This window comes from Macaca thibetana, chromosome 17, assembly GCF_024542745.1.
Source record: "Macaca thibetana thibetana isolate TM-01 chromosome 17, ASM2454274v1, whole genome shotgun sequence".
Classification (NCBI taxonomy): domain Eukaryota; kingdom Metazoa; phylum Chordata; class Mammalia; order Primates; family Cercopithecidae; genus Macaca; species Macaca thibetana.
Genome location: NC_065594.1, coordinates 75,093,374 through 75,110,292, shown reverse-complemented (window position 1 = coordinate 75,110,292; position 16,919 = coordinate 75,093,374). Strand labels below are relative to the sequence as shown.

General features: G+C 41.6%; 2 protein-coding genes across 7 annotated transcripts in view; one reads left to right on the top strand and one right to left on the bottom strand.

Moving 5' to 3' along the window:
- The window catches only part of CLDN10 (claudin 10), a 1,179,064-nt gene that overhangs the window by 355,166 nt on the left and 806,979 nt on the right, over positions 1-16,919 (bottom strand). The gene's annotated exons all lie outside the window — the stretch shown is intronic.
- Positions 1-16,919, top strand: part of ABCC4 (ATP binding cassette subfamily C member 4) — a 286,254-nt gene that overhangs the window by 70,280 nt on the left and 199,055 nt on the right. The window lies entirely within an intron of this gene.

Here is a 16,919-nt window from a genome sequence, read left to right as displayed (position 1 = left end):
CATATTCCATATAATTTTCTTAACTGAAGAAAAATGTAAATGGAATCCATGTCAGATACAGGCTTTCTTTATATTCTAAATCTAGTTGTGGTTGTTTTTAATGGTATTTAAGAAAATAGTTGGATGTTTGGGATAACACTTTGAATTTTTTATTGTTTTTCATAATTTTGGAGAGAACTTACAGTGTTTCTATTTTCTGGTTGGTTTTCATTCAAAGTAAGGTTTTACATTAAACAGTTGTCCCTTGGTATTCGTGGGGGATTGGTTATAGGACCTCTTGAGGATACAAAAAATCGGAGGATGCTTAAGTGGCATAGTATTTGCATATAACTTATTCATACCCTCCCATATATGGCATTTTATTTATTTATTTTAAATAATTTCATCTTTTTTAGATTCAGGGGTAGAGGTGCACGTTTTTTCCACGGGTGTGTGGTGTGATGCTGAGGTTTGGGGTATGGATGCTCCCATCTCCCAGGCCGTGAGTGTGGTACCTGATAGGTAGTTTTTCAGCCCTTGCCGCATTCCCTCTCTCCCCACTCTTGTAGTCTGCAGTGTCTTTGTTCTCATCTTTATGTCCGTCTGTACCCAATGATCACCTCCCACTTATAAGTGAGAACATCTGGTATTTGGTTTTCTGTTCCGGTGTTAATTTGCTTAGGATAATGGTCTCCAGCTGCATCCATGTGGCTGCAAAGGACAAGATTTTTTTTTTTTTATGGGTGCACTCCCATGTACTTAAAATCATCTTGGCTTACTTACAATGCCTAATATAATGTAAATATACATTATATAATGTACAATATACAATGTACATTGGGTACAGTTATATAATGTACATTGTAAATTGTACATTATATAATTGTACATTGTATAATGTAAATATACGTTATATTAGGTATTATAAATAAATGTTTAGGGAATAGTGACAAGAAAAAAGTCTATGCGTGTTCAGTACAGACACCATCACCTGTTTTGTTTCCCCCAAATATTTTCAACCCCAGGTTGGTTGAGTCCAGGGATGCAGAACCCACACATACAGAAGGCTGACTGTATTTTCTTTCCCATCAGGGCAGTAATAATGATAAGACCTGATTTGATATTTTCTTATTTTATTTGTGCTTTTGTATTGAGATATGCCATAAATTATACCATAGTTTGCCATGGTCTTGCCTGTTACAGAAGGAGTAGGATTTCTGGTTCCTTTATAAAGAAGTTGCCATAGAGATGCTAGGGTCAAGAGCTAAAGAACTTGTCATTAAATCAGTCCTGGATATCTCTTTGTCCTGGGCCATTTTTTTAAGCCATTTAAATTTTTTTTTTAAACGAAGTCTTGCTGTCACCCAGGCTGGAGTACAGTGGTACAACCTCTGCTCACTGCAACCTCCACCTCCCGGGTTCAAGCAATTCTCCTGCCTCAGCCTGCCGAGTAGCTGGGATTACAGACATGTGCCACCACACCCAGGTAATTTTTGTGTTTTTAGTAGAGATGGGGTTTCACCATGTTGGCCAGGCTGGTCTTGAACTCCTGACCTCGTGATCTGCCCATCTTGGCCTCCCAAAGTGCAGGGATTACAGGTGTGAGCCACCGCACCCAGCTCATTTATATTTAAAGTATTCTTCTTTAACCTCGTTGTCACTTATCCGGAGCTTCCATAAGGTGTCCTCCCCAAGTCTTCCTTTGACATGGGGGAATTGATCTTGTAATTCTGTGAATCCTGGAGGCCTCGTGTCTTAGGTACAGTGTAACAGGTTTGCCCGGATTCCTCATGTGTGATGTGAAAATGATAACAAGGCTTGTACACATTAGTCAAGGGGTCTTCACCACCTCCATCACCAGCATCATCAGCAGCATCATCAGCAGCACCATCATCTGTGTTATTCTCCTGTACTCTCTTCCGCCATTTAGGAGAAGAATACTGAGGTTTTCCTATAAATTAGCTAGTTTTTTGTCTTTCAAGATCATACGTCTAATAAATTCATAAAAATTTTCACTAACACTCCACTTGCAAACTTTAAAAACACCCTACATGAAGTCCGGTTTGAGGTAGTGGTTCAGTAAAACACAGCTCTTCGTACAAGTGAGATATTATTCACCTGCTTTTCTTGCTCTTTTCCACTAACACTTTGGAAAATAGCCTTTGGGAAATCTGATCTAACTCAGCAAATTTGCTTACCTGCATGTAAACATCTCCCAAAGATATTAATTTACCAACTTGATTATCTTAGAAGTATTGTCTCTTTACAAAGTCAAAAATTGCTTGGGTTAAACCATAAGACTTAACCTGAAATCCCAGAAATGTGGGAAAGATGAATATCCTCGTGTCCTGTCTTGTATGTGGAAACATGCCCAGGTGAAGAAATAAGACACTTCCTCCTTACCTGTGGGCTGCTTCCTTGGGGCAGAGGCTGGCTTTGCAGCAGGGCTCTGAAAGGTCCCTCTGCACCGCTGGCAGTTTCCACTGAGGCCCCACATCCTAATTCCCGGTCTGGCAGAAATCAGGTTGGGTGTTGCAAATGGAATGACTGCCGAGCCCATCGTCGTCATTTAGTGTTGAATGATCTTGTGGGATGTCTGCAAATGACTTGTCATTTATTTACTTTTTCACAGCTTTGGTAAAATTACTTTAGGCTTTTTCATCATTATTTTTTTTTCTTATTGTAGTAAAATATGCATAATACAAAATTTACCATTTTAACTCTTTTTAAGTGTACAATAGTTCCTTGGCATTAAGTACATTCACATCACTGTGCCTCCCAACCCCACCATCCATCGACAGAATTTGTTCATCTTCCTGGGTGGAAACTCTATACCCATTAGGCACTGATTCTCCACTCTCCCTTCTCCACAGTTATCACCCTGCTACTTTCCAGCTCAATGAATTTGATGACTCTAGGTATTTCATAGAAGTAGAATCCTATGGTATTTGTTATTTTGTGCCTGGCTCACTTCATGGAGCATAAGGTCTTCAGGGATTATCTATGCTGTATTATATGCCAGGATTTAATTCCTTTGAAAGGGTGAATAATATTCCATTACTTGGATATGCCACATTTTGTTTGTCCATTCATCTGCCACTGGACATTTGGGTTATTTCTGCCTTGTAGCTATTGTGAACATTGCTGCTATGAACACGAATGTACAATTATCTCTTTGAGTCCTTGCTTTTAGTTTTCATTATTTTTATTTTTGAGACGGAGTCTTACTCTGTCTCCCAGGCAGGAGTGCAGTGGCATGATCTTGGCTCACTACAACCTCTGCCTCCTGGGTTCAAGCGATTCTTCTGCCTCAGCCTCCTAAGTAGCTGGGACTACAGGCGCCTGCCACCATGCCAGGCTAATTTTTGTATTTTTAATAGAGACAGGGTTTCACCATGTTGGCCAGACTGATCTCAAACTACTGACCTCGCGATCTGCTCACCTTGGCCTCCCAAAGTGCTGGGATTACAGGCGTGAGCCATTGTACCTGGCCGAGTCCTTGCTTTTAATACACTGGAATATTTATTTAGAGGTGGGGTTGCTGGGTTATGTGGTAATTCTATGTTTAATTTTTTGAGGAACCACCATTTTTTTCTTTCACAGTGTTTTTCACAGTGTTTTTCACTGTTTTTCACAGTGGCCACACCATTTTACATTCCCACTTACTCTTTAATAATTTGTCTGTTATGTTTTTATGAATCATGACTAGCTTTAATTTGGATTGAGGGCTCCAAGGGTGGTCTGTTGAAATGGTTCATGGTGGTTTGTTCAAGTTCCTTGTGTTATTTCTTATAACTTTTACCGAATAAAGAGACTGTGCAGCACAGGCTGTATTTTAAGTGAGGTCAACAGATTTGCATTAAGAATATGGGCTCCTCATGGCAATAGTACTTGCTCATGTTAGAATGTCATCAGTCACAAGTCATATTCCCAGCATGGGTTCGTATTGTGGGGACAGTGCCTTATCTCCTGTTTTTACTTTTATCTGGGATGCAGAAGCAGGGGATGTGTCCATCTTCAAGTCTCAAGGGGTTACTTCTGTAGCTTAAAGCACATGAGTTGGGGCCATGTTGGAAGAAGACAGTCCCTTAGTCACACTGAGCCTGGATTAAGGATAGCTGAAGATCTCTAGCCCCAGCCACCAGTGAGACTGGATTTCCCATTTGCCCATGCCTACCTTGGCTTAGGGCCAGGATAGATCTGAGCCTGAATGCTAAACGTCTGTAGACCTATGATGGAATGGAGGACAGTTTCATTAATCAGGATGGGCTTGTCATCCCAGCTTTCATATTATAAAATACGTTAGGCATAGATATTCTTCCTGAAGATCTGTGGCCTAATTAGCTCGAGATTTCCTGACTTCGTGTCTCATTTGAAGAACCGTGGTGGCTCCTGCAGAGGGCTGGCTTCTGAGTTGTGGATTTTGATGTTGGGTTGGCTTGTCCTGAATGCCAGGTAAAGCCACCGCAGTCCCTGAGCCTGCTGGTGCTCCTCTCTGCTGTTTGCAGACTTCTTTGCAGAATTGAGTAAGTTTGGGGAAACTTTTTATTCTGGATAAAACTGCTTGTCTTCACTTTCTTTAGAGTCACTCTGAAGGACAGTTTGAGGTAAAGTATCTGTCTGTCCTTCATTGTTGCGGGAAGTCAGGGACCCCGAATGGAGGGACCAGCTGAAGCTGCGGCAGAACATAAATTGTGAAGATTTCATGGACATTTATTAGTTCCCCAAATTAATACTTTTGTAATTTCTTACGCCTGTCTTTACTGCAGTCTCTGAACATAAATTGTGAAGATTTCATGGACACTTATCACTTCCCCAATCAATAACCTTGTGATTTCCTATGCCTGTCTTTAATCTCTTAATCCTGTCATCTTCGTAAGCTAAGGAGGATGTATGTTGCCTCAGGACCCTGTGATGATTGCGTTAATTGCGCAGATTGTTTGTAGAGCATGTGTGTTTGAACAATACGAAATCTGGGCACCTTGAAAACAGAACAGGATGACAGCAATGTTCAGGGAACAAGGGAGATAACTTTAAACTCTGACTACGGTGAGCTGGGCGGAATAGAGCCATATTTCTCTTCTTTCAAAAGCAAATAGGAGAACTATTGCTGAATTCTTTTTCTCAGCAAGGAACATCTCTGAGAAAGAGAATGCGTCCCTGAGGGGAGGCCTCTAAAATGGCTGCTTTGGGGATGGTTGTCTTTTACAGTCGTAGATAAAGGGGTGAAATAAGCCCCCGTCTCCCATAGCACTCCCAGGCTTATTAGGACGAGGAAATTCGTGTCTAATAAATTTTGATCAGACTGGTTGTCTGCTTTCAAACCCTGTCTCCCGATAAGATGTTGCCAATGACAATGTGTGCCTGAAACTTCATTAGCAATTTTAATTTCACCCCATCCTGTGGTCCTGTGGTCTCGCTCTGCCGCCATTTGCTTTGTGATATTTTAGTACCTTGTGAAGCATGTGATCTCTGTGACCCACACCCTATTTGTACACTCCCTCCCCTTTTGAAAATCGCTAATAAAAACTTGCTGGTTTTACAGCTCAGGGAGCATCTCAAAGGGGTGGTTTCTATAGATTTCTGTGTTGAGAAATTTTTGTAATTACCCTAAGTGCATTGTTTAACCATTTAAGAGATACTGTGTGGTTCTCTTTTTAGAATTCTTTAAGTTGGGGGGAAAGGCATATTCCCTGTATCCAGGGAATGGATACTCTAGGAATACAAGTATGTATTCTCTTGGATACTCCATCCAGAGTTCATATTATCAGGTACTCTTCATCTTTCTGGGGAAAGAATTCCCGTTTCTTTTAATTCTGTCATTTGAGAGCCCTCTCCTTTTGACCATTTCTTTCTTCTTCTTCTTCTTTTTTTTTTTTTTTTTTTTTTTTTTTTTGAGGCAAGGTCTCTCTGTGTTGCCCAGACCAGTCTCAAACTCCTGGGCTCAAGGGATCCTCCTGCCTTGGCCTCCCAAAGTACCAGGATTACAGGTGTGAGCCACCACACCTGGCTTTTTTTTTTTTTTGAGGTGGAGTCTTACTCTGTCGCCCAGGCTACAGCACAGTGGCATGATCTTAGCTCAGTGCAACCTCCACCTCCTGGGTTCAAGTGATACCCATGCCCCAGCTTCCCAGGTAGCTGGGATTACAGGCGTGGTGGTGCATTTTTGTATTTTTAGCGGAGATGGAGTTTCACCATGTTGGCCAGGCTGGTCGCGAACTCCAGACCTCAGGTGATCTGCCTGTGTTGACCTCTCAAAGTGCTAGGATTACAGGTGTGAGCCACTGTGCATGGCCTTGATCTTTCCTTCTCTTTTGTGGCATTGCTGCAGGTCAGGTGTATTTTTAGGTCAGTGGTCAGAGCAGCAGACAGCCTCCTCTGCGACAGACTGAGTAGGAAGTAGAAAGCGCCCTCCCATGATGCAGAGAGGCTGGGCTTGTGCACCTTTCCCAAGTCATGTCTGCCGCCCTATGCAATAAATAGAACCTGAAGTAAAAAAATAAATGCACCATCATGTGCCGATGGTGAGAAGATTGCAGCCCCCTGTAGCTCTCCAACTGCATCCCAGTCTTCCTGCCCCGTCTCCCTCTGGGTTTTCTCAGTGGATGTGGAAAGATAATCGATAGAAAATTTTGTCAGCATCTGAGCCATACAATGTTGTGGTTATAGTTTTAAAACAGAACTTCTGTTTTTATTTAAAGCGAATTTTATTTCACTGTAGACTCTATATTGCTTTCTATTTAGACTGAATAGTGTGAAATTACAGTATTCAGGGCCAGGTGCATTGGCTCACACCTGTAATCCCAACACTTTGGGAGGCTGAGGTGGGTGGCTCACTTGAGGCTAAGAGTTCGAGACCAGCCTGACCAACATGGTGAAACCCCGTCTCTACTAAAAATATAAAAATTAGCCTGGCATGGTCATGCACGCCTGTGATCCCATCTTCTCTGGAGGCTGAGGCACAAGAATTGCTTGAACCCAGGAGGCAGAGGTTGCAGTGAGCTGAGATCTATGCCACTGCACTCCAGCCTGGGTGACATAGCAAGACTCTTCTTTAAAAAAAAGAAATTACATATATTCAACTCCTTTGGGCCTTTTTACAAAACTAGCAATTTCATATGGTTCAAACTAACCTTTTGTCTATTAATCTGTAGATAGGTTTCGTTTCTGAGGATTCGTAGAGAGCCTCTTGAGAGTGTTGTCAAAGTGAAACTGTGTGGTGTGTGTGGAAGCAGAGTTATCTCCCTGGACACATGTGATACTTTGGTTGGACTTCCTCTTCTAATGTTATTTTCTAAGTTTCTGACGAAATTAGAATGAAGCAGAAGTGCTTCTTACATTGTCTATAATACATGAAAATGTTTGCTTCAAAAACTTTTTCCCCCCCATTTTTTGGTTTTACTTCTGATGTGAACTTGAATTGTACCTGGGCATTTTGTGAGACGTTAGTCTCATCAAGGGACAATTTGTCAGTCTTCTAGTTTGCTAGGGAATAGCTTAAGAGGAGCCAAGTTAACTTTCCGTAGCTTGGAGCTTGAGCTAAGAAAGCAAGTTAAGGAGGGAGGACTTGTTTTGTTTGGATTTTTCAAAGAGGAAATTTCTGCTGCTGAAGATTTAGGAGTGTCAGATGCGTCCCACCATCTGATAATTTTATTTGCCTCACTGGGGTGTGGGTACAAACTGGAAGAAAATGCTTTAGCTCAGTGGTTCCTCAAACTGCTCTCTGTTGTATTTATGAGGGGAAATATTCAAAATAACGCTGGTGTCTGGACTCTTTCCCTAAACATTCTGAATTAATTGCTATAGAGAAATTTTAAAAGCTCCTATGTGATACTAATAGGCCTCAAATGCGTGTTCAACTTAATTTTATGCTTTATGACTAAGACCTTCCAGTTTACAGAGGTAGCATATGGGTTGCAGGTTTAATCCCCCTCACTGGTGAGTAACTCCTTCGGACTTGTAGGTATAAATCTGAAGCATGGTACCTGCTCATCAGCCCGCGTGTCCTACCATCTGGTCTGGGAATCTCCTATGCAGGAGAGCCCAGGTGTTGAGTCAGGTGTCCAGGCACTTTGCAGAAGCCTCCATGAAGTCTGCTAGTGGCGGATTGGCAAGGGTAGAGATTGAGTGTGGACTCTGAGAGCTATCACGGACTCAGAGCAGTCAGACCTGAGTTCACATCTCAATGTTGTCATTTTCTAACCTGTAAAATCTGTAAAATCTTAGAGAAGTGCATTCCCTTTTCAGAGCCAGTTTCCTGATAACAATTTGTTGAAGACTATTTCCCCCACTGAATTAAGTTGGAGAAAATGTTGTAGATTAAATGGCCATTTATGTGTGAATCTGTTTCTGGATCTTCTATTCTGTTTTGTTGATCTATATTTTCTTTTGTTTTACTTTAATAGTCAGGTGGATAGAATCTATTCTTTCTTCATAGCAAATTGTCTTAATTACTATAGCTTTATAAATCAAATACTGAAAGTTACCCAACTTTTTTTTTTTTATAATTGTTTTTGCTATTCTAAGTCTCTTGCATTTTCATATTGACTTTAGAATCAGCTTTTCAAGTTTTACAGGAAACTGTTGGGTTATGCATTGGAATTGTGTTAAATTTATAGACTTAGAGAGAGTGGGCATCTTAACATTATTTAGATTTACTGTCTAAGAAAATGGTGTATTTACCTTTTCCTCAGTTATCTAGATCTTTATAAATTTCTTTCTTTTTTTTTTTAAGTAGAGATGAAGTCTCACTATGTTGCCCAGGATGATCTTGAACTCCTGAGCTCGACTGATTCTCCTGTTTCGTCCTGCCAAAGTGTTGGGATTACCGGCATGAGCCACTCACTCCAAGCCCTAGATCTTTAACTCGCCTTGTAATTATTAGGATAGAGATCTTAGTGATCGTTTGTTATATTTTTGTTCATTAGCATTTAAAAAGAATGCCATAATTCAAAGTATCATTTGTGCTGTTATAAATGGTATTTTATTTATTTATTTAATTTTTTTTGAGATAGACTCTCACTCTGTTGCCCAAGCTGGAGTACGGTGGCACGATCTTGGCTCACTGCGACCTCCGCCTCCCGGGTTCAAGCAATTCTCCTGCCTCAGCCTCCTGAGTAGCTGGGATTACAGGCACCTGCCACCGCACCCGACTAATTTTTGTATTTTTAGTAGAGACAGAATTTTACCATGTTGGCCAGGCTGGTCTCCAACTCCTGACCTCAGGTGATCTACCCACCTTGGCCTCTCAAAATGCTGGGATTTCAGGAGTGAGTCACTCTTGGCCTCCCAAAGTGCTGGGATTATAGGAGTGAGCCACTGTGCCCGGCCATAAATCGTATTTTAAATTTTCACTTATCATTTGTTGTTAGTATATAGAAATACAATTTATTTTTGTATTTTTGCTTTGTTTCCTGAAACCTTGCTAAAGTGCATTAAGTTGCAGTAATTTTTGGCTGTTTCCTTAGGAAAGCTATTTAGATAATCATGCCTTTGGATAGAAACAAATATACTGTGTGTGTGTGTGTGTGTGTGTGAGAGAGAGAGAGAGAGAGAGAGAGAGAGAGAGAGAGAGAGAGAGAGGGGGGAGAGGGAGAGAAGAAGGGAGAGAAGTTAAAATCTCCAGTTATGAGAGTTTGTCTTTTTCTCTTTAGTCATGAACTTTTTGCATCCTGACTTACTGGATTCACTTGTATTTAAAAGTTTCTTACTGGATTCATTTGTGCTTAAGGTTTATTTGTATTTAATATCCCCTCACTTTCACCACCATACAATATTTGTGCTTTAATTATTCAGTTGTCTTTCCACAATTTAAAAGAAGAAAAAGAAGAAAAATTACCCACTGAAGTACTATTTCTGGTGCTCTTCATTCCTTCCCTTAGCTCCAGGTTTCCATTTGATATAATTTCTTTTCAGCATGTAAAACATCTATTAGCATTTCTTTCTTTTCTTTTCTTTCTTTCTTTTTTTTTTGAGACAGAGTCTCGCTCTGTCACCCAGACTGGAGTGCAGTGGCGCAATCTTGGCTCACTGCAACCTCCGCCTCCCGGGTTCAAGTGATTCTCCTGCCTCAGCCTCCCGAGTAGCTGGGATTATAGGCGTGTGACACCACACCTGGCTAAATTTTGTATGTTTAGTAGAGATGGGGTTTTGCTATGTTGCCCAGGCTAGTCTTGAACTCCTGACCTCAAGTGATCCGCCTGTCTTGGCTTCCCAAAGTGCTGGGATTACAGACGTGAGTCACCACGCCTGGCCAACATTTCTTATAGTACAAGTCTGCTGGCAATGAATTCTCTCATTTTGTTCTTTAATCTGGACAAATTTTTTTTTTTCTTTTGAAGCACATGGTTGCTAGATGTTGAATTCTGGGTGATAGCTGGTGGTGTCTGCCCCTCTCCCCTCAAAGGTGTTCCATTGTCAACTGGCCTTCGTTCTTTCTGATAAGAAGTTAGCCATCAGTTGTATCTTTATTACCTTGTATGTAATGTTTCTATGGTTTTTTCTTTTTTTTTCTCTTTGATACTGATTTTCTAGAGGATTGATAATGATCCTAGGTATAATTTACTTGGTATTTATGCTTCTCGGAGTTTGCTGAGCTTCTTGGATCTTTGATTTGATTTGTTTTATTATTGTAAAGTTTAGGAAATATTTAACCATTATATCAATTTTTTTGACTTATTCTCACACTCTTGTTTTTCTTGGACTCCTATTACATATATATTAAACTATTTGAGATTGTCTTAGAGGACAGTCAGTCTTTTTCACTTTTATTCAATCTTCTCTATGTTTTAAACTGCTAGTAAGCCCAGCCAGTGATTGTTTTTTTCCTTCTTTCTTTCTCATTTCAGTATTGCAGCTCTAGAGTGTTTATTGGGTTCTTTTTAAAATATTTTACACTGGCCAGGCATGGTGGCCTGTAATCCCAACACTTTGGGAGGCCGAGGCAGGCAGATCACATGAGGTCAGAAGTTTGAGACCAGCCTGGCCAACATGGTGAAACCCTGTCTCTACTAAAAATACAGAATTTAGCTGGGTGTGGTGGCAGGCGCCTGTAATCCCAGCTACTCGGGAGGCTGAGGCAGGAGAATCGCTTGAACCCGGGAGGCGGAAGTTGCAGTGAGCTGAGATCACACCACCGTACTCCAGCCTGGGTAACAAAGTGAGACTCTTTCCCAAAAAACAAACACACACACACTACACTTTTTTTGCTGAAAATCTCTATCTCTTTACACATATTTTCCCTCAGTTTCTTTGAACATATTAACCCTTTGAGTACATTTATACTCGTTTCTGTAAATCTTAAAATCCAATATTTGTGCCTACTTGGATTTGCTTTTATTATTTATATATTCGAGGGGTTTGGTTTTTATTATAAATGCTGCCTTCTTTATTGCCCTGAGTTAAATTTTCTTTCTTGTATGTCTAAGATTTTTTATTCTGGACATTTTGGATGATATATTTTATGTCTGACTTCTGATAATTCTAAAAAGTATTGAATGTTACTCTAATAGCATATTAACTCACTGAACTCATAGGCCTGTTTTTTATGCTTTGTTAGGGCAGAACTTTGGAAATTTTAAGGTGTTTTCCAAGCTTCTCTAACTTGAAGAGACTCAAGATTCAAACCATGTACCATTTGCGGGCCTTGTTAGGTAGTGCTTGTTTTTTCTTGGGCAGGTTTAGAGTTAACTCTTTTTTAGTGTAGAGTTTCTCAACCTGAGTAGCACTTGACATTTAGGGCTAAGTAATTCTTTTTGGGGATGGAGAGGCTGTTCCATACATTGTAAGATGTTGCACAGCATCTGTGGCCTCTACCCACTAGAAAGTGTCCCTCTAGTTGTAACAACCAGTAGTGCCACCAGTCATTGCCAAATCTCTCCTGGGAGGCAAAATTGCCCTGTTTGAGAATTATTTTTCTGGATAGTGCTCTTGAATTCTAAGACATGGTCTCTCTGGTGTTTGGACCGTATGCTGGGTGTGTTAATGATATGTAAATGAGGTTTCTGCACCCTGGTCCAGTGAGAATTTCAGTACCTCACCTCAGTTTGACCTTCAGTATCTCTGTTCAGCTCACTCCTCCTTAGCACTAGCTCTCTGTTAAGGCTTGGGTGGCCTTGACCTGTGCCTGCGCGTCAGCCAAGGACTTGCAGCACCCCCACCCCATAGCCTTCTGGGGCCCTTCCCTTTTGATACCTCCTTACTGTCCAGGGCCATGCAGATGCCAGCGGCTTTAACTACCCCAAGCTCTGACCTCTGCCCCTTTGCTCGGCAGGGCTGCTGTGCTGTGTTTGGACTTCAGTTCACTGCCACAGTCGGAAAGTGGTGTCCTGGCTCAGAGTCACGGCAATGCTTGGTGTCTGGAAGCATCTGCCTCTTAGTGTTGTACAGTTCTCGGGCAGAGGAGTGGGCTGTTATGGCATAAGCCACTTAGCTGTGGCCAGAGCCCACTCTCTCTGTTAGTTGAATAGCCCAGATGTTTATGAGCTGTGGAGCTGGGAGCTCCAAGTGTACAGTACAGGGTGTGGTCATGTGGGCTGCAGGAAATGCCTGATTAACTTCCTTACTGAATAGATGCAGGGTGAGGGCATATGCTAGACTGGGGGGCTCCAGCATTTGCCATCTGTCACCTGTGTGCTTAACAAAAACCCCAATCCCGGTCCCATCCCCGGCCTGACCTGCTATTTCAGAATTTCTAGGGAAAGGGTCTGGAAATCTTTGTATTAATTTGTGCCCCAGGGAAGTTTCTGTGCTGGAGGATGGCTAAGGGAACAACAGGTGTGGAGAGGGAGGCTGGACATGGCTTCCTTGGAAGGGAAAGGGCCGCATGAGGCTCTGCATTCCTTTCCCCAGGACTTAAATGTTGAAATCATGGCTGATGATTTAGTTTTTAAAAATGTTAATTCAGTTTTTAAATTTTAGCTTTCTTCTGTTTTTTCTACCTTCTAAGACATCCTGTTATAGCAAATTTTTAAATTTTTTCATTGCTCTGAAAATGTTTTTATTTCTTCTTTTTTTTTTTTTTAAAGATATTTCTCTAGGTTTAGAATTTGTATTTTGTGGTTATTTACTTTCAGGCCTTCAAACATAATTGATTTGTTTTTAATCTTTTTCTGTTAAAAATTTTAAAAAATTGTGGTAAAATATACATAACGGTCAGGCATGGTGGCTCACACCTGTAATCCCAATACTTTGGGAGGCTGAGATGGCCGGATCACTTGAACCCAGGAGTTCAAGACCAGCCTGGACAACATAGTGAAACGCTGTTCCTACAAAAAAAAAAAAAAAAAAAAAAAAAAACACAAAAATCAGCCAGGCATGGTGGTGTGCACCAGTAGTCTCAGCTACTTGGGAGGCTGAGGTGGGAGGATTACCTGAGCCCAGGAAGTCGAGGCTTAAGCCATGATTGTGCCACTGCACTCCATCCTGGGCACTGGAGTGAGACCCTGTCTCAAAAAAATATCTATCACATAAAATTTGTAATTTTTGCAAGGCGTGGTGGCTCTTGCCTGTCATCCTCTGGCGTCTTCCATTTTACTTTCTGTCTGTAATAATCTGACTACTGAAGGGACCTCATCCAAGTGGGATCATACCATATTTGTCTTTTGGTGAGTGGCTTATCTCACTTCGCATCATGTCCTCAGATACATTGAATTTTGGAGTTTATGTCATACATTTTCTCAGCATTTAGTGAAAAAGTTCTGCCTCACCCTGATCCTCAGCTGTGGTACTGCATATTTATTCAGCTGTAGTGGAAAAGGAAAGAATTTCAGAGATTCTACCCTTTTCTGGCTTCTTGCTCTGACCAACTGCCTGTGTCCTGGTGTGGGTGAAGTCCTCATCTTCTGCTTTCTACCACCTCTGGAGCCCATTAGCCGAAGGAACAGGGTCATTTTCTCTTTTGGGTCTCTCCTGGGGGTAATAGCTGTGGGCACAGGGCTGCTATTTGATATGCTTATCATCGAGTCGAGAAAGTGGGAAGGAGGTACCTTGGTAAAGAGTGTCTGTCCCTCCTCTCTCTCTGCATTTTTCTCCTAATTCCTTTATTCTCATCAGTGAAAGAGATGAAGGCATTACTGCATTCGGTACGTTTGCTTGTAAAAATGTGTGTTAGTGAAGAAGTCATTATTAAGACGTTTTCTGACATCTGTCATTTTTTTTCCTGCTGCACAAATCTCTTCATTTTCTTAAAGTTTCAAAGATAATCTTTGAAAAGGGAATGAATGATGGAATGAATTTTGCAGTATTATAGTATTGTGCACTGTTTCTTTAGGATTACTGAATATCTGGCCTACTCAAGGTTAATACTTCGATAAATACACAACATTAGGAAAAAAGGAAAATCACATAATGTAATATATTTTCATTTTCATTTGACCGATTCTTAGTAAAATTATGGTGAGTCTGTAGAGTGCAGATTGCTTCCTCCAAGTATTTTTGGTCTGAAAGAGGCCACGTGAAACATGTCGTATTTGAGAAGCTACATTGAAAACACATTTCTTATTTGTTTCTTATAATTTTCTATTAGAAGTGGAAAGCAGGCTGGGTGCATTGGCTCACACCTGTATTCCCAGTACTTTGCAAGGCTGAGGCAAGTGTATCACTTGAGGTCAGGAGTTCGAGACCAGCCTGACCAACATGGTGAAACCCTGTCTCTACTAAAAATAAATAAATAGCCGGGCGCGGTGGCTCAAGCCTGTAATCCAGCACTTTGGGAGGCCGAGACGGGCAGATCACGAGGTCAGGAGATTGAGACCATCCTGCTAACATGGTGAAACCCCGTCTCTACTAAAAAAATACAAAAAACTAGCCAGGCGTGGTGGCGGGCGCCTGTAGTCCCAGCTACTCGGGAGGCTGAGGCAGGAGAATGCTGTAAACCCAGGAGGCAGAGCTTGCAGTGAGCTGAGATCTGGCCACTGCACTCCAGCCTGGGCGGCAGAGCATCTCTGTCTCAAAAAAAAAAATAAAAAAAAAAATAAAAATAAAAATAAATAAATTAATTAAAAAAATTAGTCAGGCAAGATGGCACATGCCTGTAATCCCAGCTACTTGGGAGGCTAAGGTAGGTGAATCTCTTGAACCCGGAAGGTGGAGGTTGCAATGAGCCAAGATCACACATGCCTTTGTACTCCAGCCTGGGCAACAAGAGTGAAACTCTGTCTCAAAAAAAAAAAAAAAAAAAAAAAAAAGAAGAGAAACATGATAAAAAAGATTTTAAGAAAATGATGATGGATGCCAAACACAATGGCTTACGCCTCTAATCCTAAAACTTTGAGAGGCCAAGGCGAGAGCATTGCGGCACACGCCTGTAGTCTGTTACTTGGGAGGCTGAGACAGGAGGATTGCTGGGACCGCAGAGGTGGAGGCTGCAGTGAGCTGTGATCATGCCACTTCAGCGAAAAGAGCAAGACCCTGTCACACACACACAACAAAAAGATGATAGAAGTTTGGTTTTTTTCTTCCTCTTCAATGGGGGTATACTGCATTTATATTCTCCTTAAGATGATCTTCTCTGCCCTAACCCTAGACCATATATTTGTCCCCATGTGTGTCCTCACTGTCCCTTCTCTACCCACTCCTGGGCTTGTCATCCTCTCCATATTTTCCTTTTCCTTCCTGTTGCCCTGCCAGTATGTCTTGCCCATCACTCTGTTCCCTTCTCAGTCGATAAACCAGTTCAGTTGGGGCTTTTCAGGCAGAGAAACTGGAGATAGCAGGGTCTGGGGCTGAGGGGTCTTTTGGCCATGGTGGGGTGATGTGGCCCCCCTTTGAAGAGATTATTGTCAAGCCTTGTTACATGTTCTTTCCATGGGTATTGGTAGAGTTGATTAATTAGATTGTACTAATTTCCTTCAATATATATTGACTGCCCCACCACTCACTGAAACACTAATTTTTTTTTCCTTTCTTTTCTTTTCTTCTCTTTTCTTTCTTTCTTTTTTCTGTTTTTGAGATGGGGTTTTGCTCTGTTGCCCAGACTGGATTCCAGTGGCGTGATCACTGCTCACCACAGCCTTGAGCTCCTGGGCTCAAGCAATCTTTCCACCTCAGCCTCCTGACTAGTTGGGACTACGTGCGTGTGCCGCCATGCATGGTTAATTTTAAAATTTTTTTGTAGAGGCAGGATCTCACTCTGTTGCCCAGTCTAGTCTTGAACTCCTGGGCTCACACGATCTTGCCGCCTTGGTCTTCTAAAGTGCTGGGATTCCAGGCATGAACCACCCCACCTGGCCTACAGAGAACTTTCTGTATAGGTTTTCAGGCTTGTATTCCAGCCATGAAAAATCAGGCGAAACAAAAAGAAAAGCCCCAGAAGGCAGTGAAACTGTCAGATTATAAAGAACATACAGGTTGTTGATTTTGGATGGACATTTTCATCTCCTTAAATGTCTTTTCTTTTACAGAATTAGGGAAGGAATGTGACTAACTTTGTAGACTAGTCACCCATCATGTGTACGAGGAAGGAGGATATGAGCCAGTCCCTGGGTCATCCCCTCAAAAACAGAGATTATTGGTTTTAGATTATGCAGTCGTTAAAGTAGATGTGTTGTTACTAAGCAACTCTGGCCAACAGTATTGGAAAAATACAGGTAATTTTCTGCTTCAAGTGACTAAGCATACTCATCCTAGTTGCCTGTTGCAGAAATACCCAGTTTAATTGGAAGTTGCATTACCTCACAAACTCAACTCTGGGGTAGGGTCATGAACCGGGAAGTAAGCAAAGCCTAAAATAAATAAGATAGATAATACTTGCTTTATGTGCTTATTCAGACCGTATTTACTCAGACTTTACTTACAACACTCCTAAGCCACATCCCCGTCTAAAACAGTAGTAGGTGATGGTGTGACATTCTGATGAGAATAAAGAGGCGATAGCCTGACAGCCAGGGGCAAGATGGATCAGAAAGTACCAGAATCCAAAAAGTGTGGCCACTTGGGGACTC